We start from the raw sequence: 16,647 nt of genomic DNA, 5'->3' as shown, positions 1-16,647 counted from the left end.
TTTTTGTTTTTTTTAGTAGAGACGGGGTTTCACCATGTTGGCCAGGCTGGTCTGGAACTCCTGACCACAGGTGATCCACCTGCCTTGGCCTCACAAAGTGCTGGGATTACAGGCGTGAGCCAAGGCACCCGTGTACATTTTGATTGTTTTATAACATATATATTATGTTTGGTCTTACGTATGAATAAAATATTTTAAAACAAAAAATAAATGAATTATCAGTCTTCCATTGTGAACTTTACAGCCTAGGCCATGATAATGTGCTTGTCTCAAGGGAAGGTGTGAGAAGAAGACGATTTGGGCATAAGCCTTAAGATGGTGGGGCAGTTCCTTTATCTGAGCTCAGGGTCACAATTCATAATCTTCTTGTGGGAGAGCACTGGAGAGAGAGAAAAAGGACACAGGTAGGGAAAGCAGGCCAACAGGCCACACTCCTGAGCACTATACAAGGAGTATTAATTGGACTCTGGGGAGGACAGATGGTAGAAGAAACAGCACTCCCTCTACCAATCACTGCGGAGCTCATGCTGTTACACGTGAAGCCCAGATATCATGCCTATGTATTCATGTTAAAAAAAAAAAAAAAAAAAAAAAAACCCAGCGTAATCAAATTGTATTGAAGCACAGACACACACACACAAAGAATTTTCAGTAATATTTTCTGCCCCCCTGGCAGTTTATGCTTACCTATAAAAGAAAAAAAGAAAACTGAACATATAACACATATATTAGAGAACCTTTCTTAAGTGCTTTGTGGTGAGAGACTTACACTAAAAATAGACACTGGAAGTATTTAAATAAAAAATTATCAGCCAGGCACAGTGGGTCACGCCTGTAATCCCAGCACTTCGGGAGGCCAAGGCAGGTGGATCACAGGTCAGGAAATTGAGACCATCCTGGCTAACATGGTGAAACCCCATCTTTACCAAAAATACAAAAAATTGGCCAGGCATGGTGGCACATGCCTGTAGTCCCAGCTACTTGGGAGTCTGAGGCAGGAGAACTGCTTGAACCCAGGAAGCAGAGGTTGCGGTGGGCCAAGATTGCACCACTGCACTCCAGACTGGGTGATAATAGTGAGACGAGACTCATCTCAAAAAAAAAAAAAATTATCCAGCATCTCACCCCTGAGTCAAATTTTACATTGACATTTCCTGCAAGGGCAAAGGGTAGAAAAAAAGCCCAAAGCTCTCAGTATATATTTAAAACACCACGGCCACAGAGAAATGACTGGCAGTGGAACAATCAGTACTCGGCAATTTTCTCACAATAAATTGGACAAAACCACTGCAATATGGTATAAATGTTCCTTTCAGGTTTATTTCTCCAAGTATGCATTATATTTTATTGTAAGGTTCTTCTTCCCTCTTTACCTCCAACTTAGTTGCATCCTAGAATGTTTACATAAAATGAAGCTGTAAGAATCATTATTATTTTAGACTTATCTAGGGTTGTGCCCAATTATTATACATAAACACATAAATGAGTAAGTGAAACAAATAATATGTAAACTATGCAACACACAGTTTGGCACTGGTCGAAGTCCTCTGACACAGGACGGACCACCTTCATTACATGGAAGACTCTGACTAGGCCCCATACTCAAGTTTTATTCTTAAAAACGAGAAACTGAGTCATAAGTTAAGTTCTTGCAGAGAGGTTCAGTGGTTTTTTGGTAAGGTAAAGCGTGTCTCTTCTGTGTCAAGTTGGGAGTGCCCTCTACTGCCCAAAAGCATGGCTTCAGTTTTGGTTACCACAAAACTTTGTATGATCTACACCAAAATCTTAAAAATGAGAATAACCTTCTCACTTCTCTGCAGGTATATAGCTTAGAAATTAGTTAATAACTATGTGGCCTAGAAGTTTAGTTTTCAATAAATCAAGTCCCTCTAGGGGGAGTTCTCTGCCTCAAGAAATTATATTAAGGTGAACTCCTTGACTGTCTTCCCTTCACAGAGAGCTGTCATCAGAGCTGCAACTCCCATCCCCTGTTCTGGCTTTCTTCCACTCTAACCCCATCTATTAGGAAAGGATGGGAGTAACTACTGCCTTGCACTGGGATGGGAACTACCACTTGGGCTTCAACGCTCTATTCGTAGTAAGGAAAGCTGAACTGAAACCATCAACCAAGCTCCCTGTTTATGGTCTGATCAATCCCGATGGTACCATGTGAACAGAAGGGCACAGAACTGACAACATTCCTTGGCTGAGAAAATAAACTGGTTTTCATCAAAACCAGTTCAGACATGCTACTGGGTGGAATGCAGAAGGATCCTCGATTAAAATTTAGGAATGAAAAACGACCTTGTTTTAGAGAAAAGATACTTTCTGAGTTCTGATTTCTATTTGCTACGTTTTAGAGGTGATTTGTTGAAGACTGATAAGAGAGACAGAGTTGTGGAGAAATACAGGTCATCTTGCTTACAGCATGCTCTCCAAGGGTGGGGATGCTGAGACACTGAGACATTCTCCTGGTTTCCCATGCTGGGATTCTCTCCGTCTTGGCTGAATAGCACATCTGCGACATGGGGTGGCATACGGCCTAACCAAAGTTGAGATGGCTTTTGGAACCTTGGGATACTTTGATGAGCATACACATCTTTTACAAGGCTCCAGTGGGTATATGTACCTTCTGCCAGGCTCCTAGAATTCTAGATATAACCTCAATGCAAAGATATCCATTAATAGAGGCAGCATACTGATCCACATTTCCTCAATCCCAGTCTTTCCATCCCTACTGAAGGGGCTCAAATGACAGAGCATAAAGTCTTTTATCTCAAACCTTTTGTTTGGGATATCTGCAAAAAGAAATATACAGAAATAAAAGCACACACAGACTAAGGTATGTGTAATCTGATTATATTTTCATGCATTATTGCCTTCTTAATAATACAATTTGAAAGACTTAAAAACTAGATCTTATAAAAGTTAGGTATTATTATCTAAGATCAATCTAACCCATCCTTAAACATCAATGTGGCACTGAAACAAAACATATGATCATCTCCCTGCTCCTCCTGCTGGCCTGCTTCCTCCACCTTGAGCCATGCAGATATCCAGGGGAAGACAGGCAGATGGGTTGAGTATTAGGCAGGAGGGAGGCTACCCTGTCTTAAAGACAGCAAGGAGGCTGCGGAGGCAGGGACAGAGGGAGTGAGCAGAAGAGTGCTAAGGTGAGAGATACAGCCCTTGTAGGGCTGGCCTGGTTTTCCTGGGAGGTCACGGCCAAGTAAAATAATTTCTTTATTCCTTTTACACAGCCCACCAAAGTGATTCCAGATAATTGGGTGATGATTTGTTGTTTACAGAGGGCACACCAGCTGTCAGTCTTCCTAGATAAGAATCACTAGCTTCTGTATTGTGCGGAAGCTTGGGTGGGATGAACCCTGACCCCTTGGATAGAGTAGTTTGGCACATTTGCCCTAGGAAGTCAAAGGAAACTGGTGTCAGGGGAATCATTTATTCTGAAATTGGTTTTCAAGGTGGAAGTAAAAGGAAGTCTACAGGGAACCTAAAGGTCTGTTTGGAAATATAATGAACATATAAACATGGTGATGAATTTCCAGGTCACTGTAATTTCTTTGTAACACATTCAAAAAGCTATTCCTGGGCATGTTTTCTGCGTGGGGTCAGTCACGGCTTATTCATTAGACTAAGCCACCTAAAACCATTAGCTTCCATTTGCAGTTCCATCTCAGGGCCCTTAATTAAGGGCCTGGATGGGTCTGTGGCTCAGAGGATTGTGTCTTGCATTATCATACCAGGTCCTTAAAACTCAGAAACTTCCTATGCTGACCACACCCCACCATTCTGGCAAAATCCAATAGGTGCCAAATTACTTTAATGCAATCTGTCAAAGAGACAGTAAAGGACATTTCTCCCAGGACTGGCCTCAATTTCTTTTTGGGGTAACTTACAAAATTCCAGGTTTGGAATTCCTGGGATTTGAAACAGAATACCAATCTCAAGTTATCACGACAGTTTATTTCCCAGAGGTTGTGGTGCATGAATTGGTCCCTTTAAGCCTTCATCTGGCAGAAAACATTGGAAACTACCAAGGGCTTCACATCTAAAACAATGATCCCACCCTTGGGCAAGAGGACAAGATCAAGACAAACTGAAAGAAGCCACGAAGGGGCCCCCTGTTCTCTTCCTCAACAACCCTATCCACTCTTCGTCATTCCTCCATTAAAATAATGTCTAGAAATGAAAAATCCATTATATTAGTTTAAAGAGCTGTTCTTTACATTATTTCTCCCAGTGACATATGTGGTTTAGCCAGAGACAAATGTATAGGAATAAAATAAACCATCAGAATAAATTCTAATCATGAGATTCCAAGCTTCAACCAGCTTCTAAGTATAAGATGAATCCCTAACATTCTGAAAATAACAAATTGTAGGAAGAAATTAAAAATGGAAGATGTGAATCAGAATTTCAATATACTACCTGCTGTGTGTCCTTCAGAAAATTATTTAACATCTCTGAATCTGCCTATTTTTTTATTTTTTGAGACGGAGTTTCACTCGTCACCCAGGCTGGAGTCCAATGGCATAATCTCAGCTCACTGCAACCTCCACCTCGTCGGTTCAAGCAATTCTCCTGCCTCAGCCTAAGTAGCTAGGATTACAGGTGCCTGTCACCACGCCCAGCTAATTTTTTGTATTTTTAGTAAAGACAGGGTTTCACCATGTTGGCCAGGGTGGTCTTGAACTCCTGACTTCAGGTGATCCGCCCACCTTGGCCTCCCAAAGTTCTGGGAATCTGCAATTTTTAATGTATAAAATAAAATTGGAAATCTTTTTAAGAAAACCATTTGACTTATCTCATTACAAAACTATGGGGATGAAGTGAAATACTATATATGAAAGTTTCTAAACTACAAAGTACTACTCTAACATGAAATTACTTTTTTTTTTAACCATTTCAAAACTGTAACTCGTTGGAAATATAACTCAAAGAACTGGAAATTTTAAAAACAACCCATTTTTGCAGGAGTTCTCGGCTCTACCTCTTGTCAGAAAATTCAAAATCGTATTACATTGCTCTCTCCAATGGTAATGTCTATTGTTTGTTTCTTATAATGAGCCACTGGCAAGTGTCAGAAGCAACTGTTGAACCTAAGTTGGAGCTGGGACTTCCTTTTTTAAAAGGAAGTTCACTGTAGAACTTGGAATTAAGGCTTATATCCTTCCTTCCTAAGAGTCTCACAACTATCCCTTTATAATCAGAAAGATGACCTCCTCATTCAGAAACACTGAAAGTAGCAAAGACTCTTATTGTAAAAATTTACACAGTATAAACAATCTGCAACAGATAGAGAGTGACTGGCATGGGCAATCACCACTCGGCTTGAAGAATGGGTGGTATCTTGGAGGGCCTAGCACAGGGACCCTGAGAGCAGAAAGGCCAAGGCTGGTATAGATAAGAGGGTCCCAAAAAATGTCACCGTCAACTAAAGAAAGAGTTGTTGCTTAAAGCAGGAGCCACTGGTACAGCAGAGCAAAGAGAAATGTGACCAAGTGAAACTAGAGAGTCAGAGGCAGGCCAGGAGGTGACGCTCTAGCTGAACACTGCATCCACTGTATAATATCCTTGAGGAAATAAGCCACACTTGTGCTCAAAGACCTGAAGATGATCACAAACCAGACATCTGCAGGCAAAACACAGTTCACAAAGTGCTGCTTGGCCTCGCTCTGTTGATTTGCATAATATAATTTTTAAAATATTGAAACATCTTCCAACATTAAAAATCAGGAAATTTCCCATAAAATTCCCCATTTCTGCCTTCTCTTGAAAAATCAAGAGATGTGAGGCAAGTCAGGGCCCCCAATTCCACAAGGGAGAGCTGGCTGTAGCCCATCAGTGGCTGCCCCTTGGGAAGGGCAAGCACTTTCTGCCTGCTTCAGTCCCATCAATTCCTCACCCTGCCTGCTCCATTCACCTGCACACTTGCAGGGATTTGAGTTATTTTTGCCCAGCTAGAAAAACAAGCTGGTTGGGAGAGGCTGATTATGATAGGTAAAAAGAAGAATGAAGCAGGATGGTCCTTACGGGTGTGTGATTGCCCACAGAAACGTGGGCAATCCTGGTAGGTCAAGACTTCCTCAAAAGAACAAGGCAGAGAGGGAACCAGTTAGATGGGGAAGGTAGGTCAGGAAGGGGCCAGGGAGATGGCTGAATTGTTTATCATCTTACTTTCTCCCTTACGTGAGGAGAAAATGCAACAGAGAGTGAAGTATGTCCCTTTTAACCTAAATATAGTGAATATGGTTCTCTCCTTGGTTAATTCTCCCATGGAGAACAGCATCCTTGGAGTCTAATACAAATAACATTTTTGTAATGTTTTAGAATTAGCAAAATACTTCTACATACATTTTCTTTCATTTAACCCTCAACCACAGTTCTATGAGCCAGACCAGAAAATATGATTATCCCATGTTACAGATAAGGAAGCTGGGGCTCACGAACTTCACCAGGAGGGAATTCAGACAGGACTAGACTTTTGCCAGTGGTACCCAAGAACTCTCTACCCCTCAACAATGACCTACCCTGTCCTGAAAGGAACACTGGAATACTCTGACCTTCCTGGAACTGTGGTCGCTGAGATAGCACCAATGCCAGATGAGTGATTTAAAGTGTTTCCTTTACTAGGATAATCTTTCCCTGAGCAAATCCATCTTAAAAAAAACTTAGCCAACTAGGAGTTTGTTCAGCCTTGCAAGGCAGTGGTCTATTATGTCTAGAAACATCCCTTGCTCAGCCTTGCAAGGCAGTGGTCAGTTTTGTCTAGAACTATCCCTTATTTGTTCACGAAAGTCCTGCAAATATTTTGGCAAATAAATTCAGAAAGCCGGAAACGCTAATTATTAGGCAGAGACAAGCCCACAGTAATAACATAAACAACAAAGTGCCTTTTCAGCGCTGCTATTCAGTGTGCCTTCCTGTTGCCAGTGCCACGAAAAACACGATGGGAATGGCCTGGAGGAGATGGAAGAGGAAATGACTCTTTTAAAGACCACGTCCTGTGGGCAGAGTTTTGCCTTACAATTTGCTACAGCAGATATCAAAAAGGAAGGGTGGGTAATATAATTTACAGGGAGAGAAAAGTGGTTAAAAAAATCGAGTTCCTTAAGAATACTGTTAAGGTGGGGCACTTACAATTAATTTTTTGATACAGGAACTTTATTTTTTACCTTGGGAATGAAAAGTAGGGAGACAAAACAAGGATTTGGTCGACTGGCTACAAATATCTATGAACTAGTCCACTGTCAAAGCAAATGTCTATGTAAGGTCTCCCCGTGTGGCTGTGCATTTTGGGCCTCGTGCAAAGGGACATGTGGTGGAGATGAACCTGGGGCCTGGAACCAGCCAGCATTTTGCTCACCAAGCTGTGTGCCTTGGTTAGTCAGGAAGAAGCACCTTTGTGTAATGTGCCTGCCCATGGGGCCTAGAGATGCCTTTTCCATTTGCACAAAGGCACTCTATGATAGCATCAGCCCCGGGCTGAAGTGAGTATCTGCCCATTTCAGCTTCTGTCACTTCAAGGCCATGCCATTTTAGGTGTTAGATGACGTAGTCATGTTGGATGCTCTGGACTTCAGTCAGCTAAGTAGGGCCTGAGACAAATCACATAAGTGGTTTTCTGCTTCACTTTTCCATCTGGAGCAATGAGAACAGCCCCACCTGCCCCTGTCTCCTTGGGACCATTGTGAAGCCACTGCCAAGAGTCTAAAAATCACAGTTCTTTCTCCGATGTGTCCAGCAACATCTTCTACAGAGCTTTCATGTCTATTAACACCACATTCCTCCTCCTCAGTAAAGTTGAAAGTAAAGAACAAAGATTTTAAGTTCAGTGACAAACTAAGTGGCAAAGGGGACTCATAAACCCACTTGAGTAGGGCAATTTCCACTTCCCAAGCAAATTCATGTGTCGGAATTCAAACCACTCTCACAGATCAAGCTATTTCGCTAGAGTCTTAGGGTGCAGTTCTCTTAACAAGCAACACCATTGCTGGCATCTCTGAGGCAGCATTTCAAACCCCAAATTGGCTTGTTTCCTCCAACAGACTGCTAGGATACAGATTCCTGGCCAACAGCAGAAAAGCTGGCAGCTCACTGCCTCTTCCAGAGTCAGCTTGGCCAGGGCAATGCCGGAACAACCGGTCTTACTGCCTTCTGATATGACAATTAATTAGTGTGGTGGGAACAAGGAGCAGTCTATCCAGGGAGCTGAGCCTTTGCCCTTCTGAGGGCTGTGGCACTGGTCTCTCATCAGAGCCAACGTCCGCATTGTAAGTTGCACTGTGCATGGCTTCTGGCTCCCTTAAGGTAGTGTGGAGAGAGACAGGGATGGAACACCTTCCAAGAAGTTCTTTGTTGGGAAAAAAGAAAAAGGAAAGAACAAAAACAACACTAAAAATACAACTCAGAATCAGAGATAAATACCCAGCAGCAAAATGCAATTCTAAGCTAGAGAAGACACCATTCTAGACATAATAAAGGAAAAAAAGGACAAATGTTTCACTGAGAAGTGTCTCAGAGTGTAGCACGAAGAAAAATGTGTGGTGACAGAAAACCAGCCCCATTGAGGAAAATTCGAGCTCAGTGACAACATCCTCAGCATGCTTTATTAGGCACTAGCACCAAGTGCATTGCTCAACATGCTGTGAATGAGAACGCATGAGTCACAGGACAGCACCCCCTGCTCCAGCCGACAGCAAAGGACATCACTTATTTAACTGTGGAAGAGGATAACTGATGACTCCCAAAGGCTTTCCAGAAAGGAACATAAGATTTCACTGCAAGGAGGGGGGATTAAAACATGACTCTCAAACATCCTAAAACTATCTAAAAAATAGATATAAGAAGAGTTTTTGTTTGGTTGGTTTTTTTTGTTTTGTTTTTTTCCACTGTGCAAGCCATTTCAGTGCCAGCAGCCTACGGGCACAGAGGCCAGGCAATGGTTTGGGGACACAGTTTGCTCTGGCATGAGTTACGATGACAGGCCCAGGGGTGTTTTTGTTTGTTTGTTTGTTTTTTAAAAACCAGAGATTTCACAGACCTAGTAGTGCACTACTTCTCAGCCACAGACAAAGCCTCGATATTGGAATGGGGTCAGCAGTTCAATGTGGAGGCAGGTGGTGTGTACAAATAGAACGATGGTTTAAACCCGACCCTATGGGTCCGTTACCTACCAGTGCTTTCTGAATCCTCTCCCAGCTACACTGAATGAAAATGGTCATCTGGTCATCCATACTGGCTTTACGACCTGCATCCTACCCTGCTGCCCCCAGCCTGTTATAATCTATTTTCCACCTCCACCACAATTCCACAAGGCAAGAGCTGAGGAGAGATGATCAAATCCAATAGGCAAGTTTCAACTCTTCTCTTACTTGCCTTCTCTGTTGCCCAGGCTGGAGAATAGTGGCACAATCCTAGCAACCTCGACCTCCTAGGCTCAAGTGATCCTCTCACCTCAGCCTCCTGAGTGGCTGGAACTATGGGTGCGCTAGCCTGCCTGGCTAATTTTAAACTTTTCTGTAGAGATGGAGTCTCACGTTGCCCAGGTTGGTCTCAAACTCCTGGCCTCCCGAAGTGCTGGAATTACAGATGTAAGCCACCTTGCTCAGCCCTCAGCAGTATTTGATAATGCTGTACTGATGACTCTGCCTAAAACTACATCCTTTTGTGATTTTCTGATCCTACTTTCTCCGCATTCTATGATACCAATGGTACCGTACCTTTCCAGCCAGGCTTTCACCTAAGCTCTAGCCCAATACTTCCAAATGTCAGCTACACACTCTACCTGGATGGCTGCAGGCCCCTTCAATCCCAGCATGTCCCAACCCATCCCAGTATGTCCCAAATGCCCCTTTCTTTTTCCACTACCCTTCAAAAGCTGGTTTTCTTCTCATGTGTCTGTCAGAATCAATAATGCCCTCACTCACCAAGTCACCTCTGCCAGAAACCCTGGACAACCCTGGCTGCTCCTGGTCTTCTGCGTCTACCACTTCCAGTTTACTCACTCAGTGTTCTTCAGTCCCCTCCATCCCTCTCTCACTGTGTCCCTCCTCTCCAGCTCCACCTCTACTGCCCTGGGTCTGGTCTCATTCTTTCCTGCTTAGGCCACAGCAACAGTGTCTGTGCTCATCTTCTGCATCCAGGAAGACCTCTTTCCAGTCCGTTCTCCCAGTGTGATGAAATGATTTCTCGTGAACATAAACCTCATCACATCACTCACCTGCTTAAAGCCCTCCCACAGCTCCACACAATTTATAGGACAAAGCGTTTCTGATTTGAACCCTGTAGAACTTCCTAGCCTCCTCACCTCACGCTCTGTGCCTTTAATCTTAGCAGTCACTCAGACCTCCTTTCAGTTCCGTGGACCTGGCAAACCCATCCAGATGTTTGCACTTTCTCTCTTTGAGGCATTCTTTGCCTTGCATGTCCTTCGTCCACTTGTAAAAACTGCTACGTGTCCTTCATGACCGATTCAAATGCCTCCTTTTCTCTGCAGGCTCTCATGACCCTTGCCTGTCTCTTCCCAGGCACCATCACTCCTGTCTGCTCACTGCTGTGGCACATCTCCACCCCCACACTGTGCCTGACACAGGGTCTGAGAGCTCCCGGGGAACAGGGACTGCCATTGCTTTTTTTCTCCCCTCCCCAGCACTTACTAAAGTGCTTGGTACCTCATAAAGGATCAATAAATGTTTACTGGAAAAAAAAGATGTTACCCTTCCCTAGCTCTTCACAGGTGTGGCTAATTTCATCCTCTCTTTTCATATAAACCTGTGTTTATGAATCTACACTTAACACACTTGTTTTACCCAACAAGGTCATTTCTTCCACTGAAGATGGAGAAAGTAAATCCAACTTAGTTGTACAGCTTACCCAAAATCTGAGAGAAAAAGACTGAGACACCCAGGTTTCAGATGAAAATCCCATTTTTTCCCTCAATGATCAATTAAAAGTTTTTATGACAAATCTCCCCCAAAACAGGATCCCTATTGCGTAAGACACGCTTCCTTTGCCCAGCCTGGAATTTAAAATGTTCAGTGATAAGGTTTCTGATATGTGTCATTATTTGGATATTCTGAATATTTCTGTGTGAAGAGCCAAGATCTGTGGTTCCCTAGAAAGTAGAGCTGGAGGTATGCTCTGATGTCATTCTTGTCCTCACAGAGGGCATTGAAAATAACCCAAATTCACTGGGACAGGTAAGTGACATCAAGTGAGTCTTAATCGTTCTAAATTTTCTGCTTTTGTTTCTATCTCCAAGTCTTTATTGTGGATCTCTGCTCTAGTAACCATATTCTGCCTTCTTCCTCCTGGTTCCTCCTGTCAGTTTCCCACTTGCCAACCCATCTTCCAGTAGGGTCCTATCCTGGGAGTGATTACAAATGCTGGTGGCAGCATGTCGTGGAAAGTTTACTCTGCTTACTTTAATTGTTGTTGCTTTACTTCCGCCTGGTGCAAAGACCCCCTTTCTTTACACTCCATCAGTTTTCAACCCATGCAATGCCCACCCTAATACTAACTGAGCTGGGAGCACTCCTTTGATGTATCGTTTCAGAGGAAGGTTGTTATTTTTTTCCGGCTTAAAAGGTTTTCTCTTCTAGCTCTGGGTAAAAATCGGCAAAGATTCCACTTCTTATCAGTTGAGTGCTTAAGTAAACAGGGCAGGTGCCAAAGTCAATAGGATATGGAAAACAAGATTCTGCTGAAGATTATTTGCATGGGGATCAAATGCTGACATAAAATCAAAACTTGATGAAAAAGAACATGAAAGGGGAAAGAGACCACATTTAAAAACATGGGGGCGGGGTTGGTTTGCCTACACTCAAATCGGTTAGGCAAGGTTCATGTTTTCATGACACTGGATGGGGTTTCCTTCTTGCACTGGAAGAAAGCTCTCACAAACACAGAGAAGAAAACCCTCCATTCTGCTTCACCCTCATTTTAATAAATTCCCAGTGCCTGCAGTGAGGTCCTGACCACTTCACCCACTTAGGATAGTCCCTTCTGTGCTTTGGCAGAGCAATGAAGAAAGGGACTGGAGAATAAAGGTACGGTGGCAGAATAACCATGGCAACGCATAATCAACCTGTTCTGCCTGCCAATTCCCCGGAGCCACATGTCTGCTAATGAAAGCCAGGGTGTGCTGGCTCCTGGCTTTCATGCCCCGCGGGCACACTCAAGACCCTCCACTAGCAGCAGGATTTAAAAGGTTGGCTCCTCCAGTCCTTCACAGCAAGGTGAATTTACATCCTGTTTTCAGGTATGCCTCTCCTTGGAAGCATCCCTGCTCAATTTTGGGACTATCGCTCAGTGCTCTTTCTCCTCCTACTGTCTTATGTCCTTTGACACATAGCACCTTTTGCAGGCTGCTCAGATAACTCAGTAACTCATGAGGAAACCTCACATTTTTATATTTACAATTATATGCTTGGCCTGCTGTTTATAATTATACTGTCTGTAAGGAGCTGAAGGAAACTGACATTAGTCCTTCATCCCTACTTGGGTAGCAAGGCACAGTGATTTCATCTTCATTCTTCCAGTAAAGAAACAAACAAAATAAGGCTGAAGAATTTACACCCAGGCTGTCAGTGGTAAGGCACAATACAATATAGTGGTTCTTTTAGCATATACTTTTAAGAGTGTCTAGATGAAGAAAAGACCATACATTTTTCCCTTGTCTCTTTCTATAAAATTTGATGATGGTATTTTAGAAAAGGAAAATAGACAGATAAAAGTGGGTAAAAATTGTTACCAACCAAACTATGTTAACAGGAAGAAAATTTTAGAAAAAAGTACACTACATGTTATTAATACTTTCCTGTTTCATGGACTTTCCACCCAGAAGAACAAAGAGAATCTGTAAGCAGCTGACGAGAGTCAGCTCTCAGCTAGAGTTAATGCTACTATGTGGGTCTTTGGGCGTATTTTTAACTTCTTACTTCTTCATCTGAAAATAAGGATATAAGAGTAGTTATCTCAAAAGGATGTTACAGGGCTACATGAAATGATGTATATAAATAGTAGTAACAGGGCCTAGTACAAGGCAAATGGTTAATATACCTTGTGACATTATTTTTATTTATACTACTGGATGAAACCTCAGGATTCTGATCTCAGTAAATATAGGCATAAAATTCTATTTCCAAAACCATTCAGTAAGAAAGCAAAACATGGAAGCCATTCTCTTGACCAAGAACTTGACAGCCTTCCTGACAATACAAATGCCTCAGTAGAGGCTCAGTGATTGCATATTTTGTGTCAAACTCTGGGAAATCTTAATCGACTGTCAGTTTGAAAAATAAACCTACGATATGCACAACCATAGGTCACCGATACAGTCATGCTGTACATAATAGAGAACAGCGGCTATGCCTGTGTGTCCTATTATTCCATCAGATTTCAATTTAAGATCTTTGTGAAATTACTATCAAAAAAAAAAAAAAAAAAAAAAAAACCCACAGGCACTATTTCATCAGAAAAAAAAGCAATTACCTTCTATCCACCCTGTCCCATTTCTAAGAATCTTTCCACTATTACATAAACCACCTAAATGAATTCTGGAGTGCCTCCAGGCAAGAGGACAGAGCTTCCTGAAATCTGTTGATATGATGACAAGCCACTGTTACAGGAAAAAATGAGTTAGGGGGCTCAAAGTATTTTTGAACCCAAATTGGACGATTCTCTAATTTTTATCCTACAAACCAAATATAGATCCATTACTTTATTATTTCATATGGGTCACATGCATCTTGTACATCCTGAATATTTTTATAACTCTAACATGAAGACCTGTAAGTACATAATATAGACAACTATGAAGTTTTGCTTCTGGAAAAGTACTCATTTTGGTTTTTTAAAAAGTATTTTTAGTCCAGAGATGAATGAGTTTAAAAGGCTATTAAAAATACAATGGATAAATAATAATTCTTATTTCTCATGAGAAATAAGAATTGATCAACTTTGAGGTTTGACCTAATGCAACTGATATCCCTACTTATTTGCTTAGGAATTATAGGTCACATCAATTTCAAAATCAAAATTCTGAAAATACGTGCTATTGTCAGGAAATGTTATAAATAAATGAAAACAGGAAAGATTTGTGATGGGTAAGACTAAACATAGGTTAAGTGGCAGTCATGCACATGCTTGGGGAGTTATCTACTCATTAATTGCTTCAGGTTTGGTCTGTTTGTGCTTACTCTTTCTCTTTAAATGGCCCCTGAAGCCAGAAACAAATCAGTAAGATGTACAAATGTCCTATTTTCTCTGCCCTGGACTGCCCTACTCATTCATAAATAAATGTCTGAATGCCTTTTAAGAAGATAAGGCCAAGGCAAGCTTATTTCTTCTCTCCGTATACTATAACCAGCACATCTACAAAGTTCAAACTCTGCTGGTGCAGTGTACCTAACGCAATCTACAGGGACCAAGGGGCAGACAGTATAATTTATAGGTTGGCATGCTAAGCAAGACAACAGTATTGATCCCGCTTTTCTATTAAGAGAGTATAATTACAAAAGGATTTGCTCACCTATATGTGCAGGGTTTCGTGTGGAATGGAAATGTTTAATTGAAAAAAACTTACATTTTCACAGAACAACCAACCAATCTTTCTAGGAAATGGACACTTCAAAACTAGGAAAAGAGAATAATTAATAAAGCTCTGCAGATATTTTACTGGTTACTACTGTCTCTTATCCAAGAAATGATGTGACAACATATGACATTATCAATAGTGTGCCCTAGTGTGCCCTTGTTTCAAGCCTGAAAGAAATTGCATTACCTTGTATCATAAGAATGGTCAGATGGCATCATAGTGAATAAATTTATCTGAAAACGTAAATGAAAATTTAGAAGGGAAACAAGAGGAGACATGAAAATTTGTGTCTCCTCTTATTTAATTCTCCTCCTCACTGAATCTCTCAGCTTTTCTGTAGTTTTAGAGGTGATGATGATCATCATGCTAAGAAGATCAGCTCACGGTTTTCCTTGAGGAAGAGGATGGCATGGTAACAAAGGGAATTTGGAAGAGGGTGGATCCAGATGGCACTAATACAGACTATTTCCACCCTCTTTACAAATTCCCTTTTAGCTAAACAAATATTTAAGAGAACTGCTGGTACCAGGTCATGTTAAATATTTCTCTTATTTATTTCATGACACTGCTTTACTGCCAATTGTAAATTACTGTGTATGAAATACATTATTCATGTCCTCCAAAAGAAAATTCTAGTTTCCCCAGTTTATTAAAAAAGTTGAGTTAATCCACTTACCTGTTAGTAATAGTTATACACACACCCCATCCCTTCCTTCCTGTAGAAATATATATGTATTTTGAAATTTTCCAATTCTAACACATCAGTTTGTGTGTTTATAATGTGTTTCTTTATAACACATCAGTCATTTTCATATAAAATGTTCATCTCCCTGGCTCTGGGGTACTGTATTTGGCTTTCATAGGAACTAGCTGAGTCTGAAATCACAAGACTGAGAACCTGGATACTTCTTCAGTTCCTCCAGAGTTGAAAAATCACTTACAGGGTAAACCGCACCCATAAATCACAGCCTCTGCCCATCAGTCAGATAATGAAAGTATTTGTGTAGGCCCAAGAATGCCTTTCATAAAACACATATAAATATGTGTAGATTATTCATTCAGCAAATAGTTGGGAAGCAAAATTTATAAGCTGAGCCCTATGTCAGCAATTTAGCTATAGTCTGTATTATTTTCCTCATTCTTTTGACTAGAAGATTGATTGTGTTATGTGTATATACAGGTTGTTTTGTTTTTATTGATTTTTATTTTGTACAAATGGGGACTTTAAAAAGAATAACTGTTCACTGACCTTTAACTAGGATCTCTGCATTTCTTTTGTTTGTATCCTCTGTAATTTTCTTTATCCTAATTTTTTTGATTCTGCTCCATTTTTTTGATTCTACTCCTTGCAAAGCAGTATCATGAAATAAATAAGAGAAATATTTAACATGACCTGGTACCAGCAGTTCTCTTAAATATTTGTTTGTTTAGCTAAAAGGGAATTTGTAAAGAGGGTGGGAATAGTCTGTATTAGTGCCATCTGGATCCACCCTCTTCCAAATTCCCTTTGTTACCATGCCCTCCCCTTCCTCAAGGAAAACCGTGAGCTGATGTTCTTAGCATTATGATCATCATCACCTCTAAAACTACAGAAAAGCTGAGAGATTCAGTGAGGCATGCTAGGCAAGGCAGTGGAGTGAAATTCAGACCCATTAAGGCTCAAGTGGGTGAAAAACCCAAACATGGAATTGGCCAGATTCTCTTCATCACTGCTGGTATTAGCATCTTGCTACCACAGGCTCTTTTCTTTACCAAACATGGAATACTCTGTTGTGAAATTCAGTCACTTTCAAATAATTCGACCTACATCTCTTAGCTTTGTTAAGATCAGTGGTGTACAGTTCCCTGAAATAACATTTTAAACATTACACTTTTTATCTAGGTCTTTGTTTAAACTGCAGGGATCCATATTATATGTAGTCCACACTGTATTCCAATGTAAAAAGATGGGGAGAGAGCAGGAAGGGAAAGAGGAAATGGCAGAAGGAAGGAAGGGAAGGAGGGAGGGAGGGAGGGAGGGAGGGAGG

At 41.3% G+C, this 16,647-nt stretch overlaps 1 protein-coding gene and 1 pseudogene across 1 annotated transcript in view; both read right to left on the bottom strand.

The window, feature by feature from the left end:
* The window catches only part of GNAQ (G protein subunit alpha q), a 323,586-nt gene that overhangs the window by 137,669 nt on the left and 169,270 nt on the right, over window positions 1-16,647 (bottom strand). The gene's annotated exons all lie outside the window — the stretch shown is intronic.
* LOC116559940 lies at window positions 8,911-9,009 on the bottom strand (annotated as a pseudogene).

Source organism: Sapajus apella, unplaced genomic scaffold (assembly GCF_009761245.1).
Source record: "Sapajus apella isolate SASKATOON/1434 unplaced genomic scaffold, GSC_monkey_1.0 scaffold24, whole genome shotgun sequence".
Classification (NCBI taxonomy): Eukaryota; Metazoa; Chordata; class Mammalia; order Primates; family Cebidae; genus Sapajus; species Sapajus apella.
This window is presented reverse-complemented; position numbering and strand designations above follow the sequence as displayed.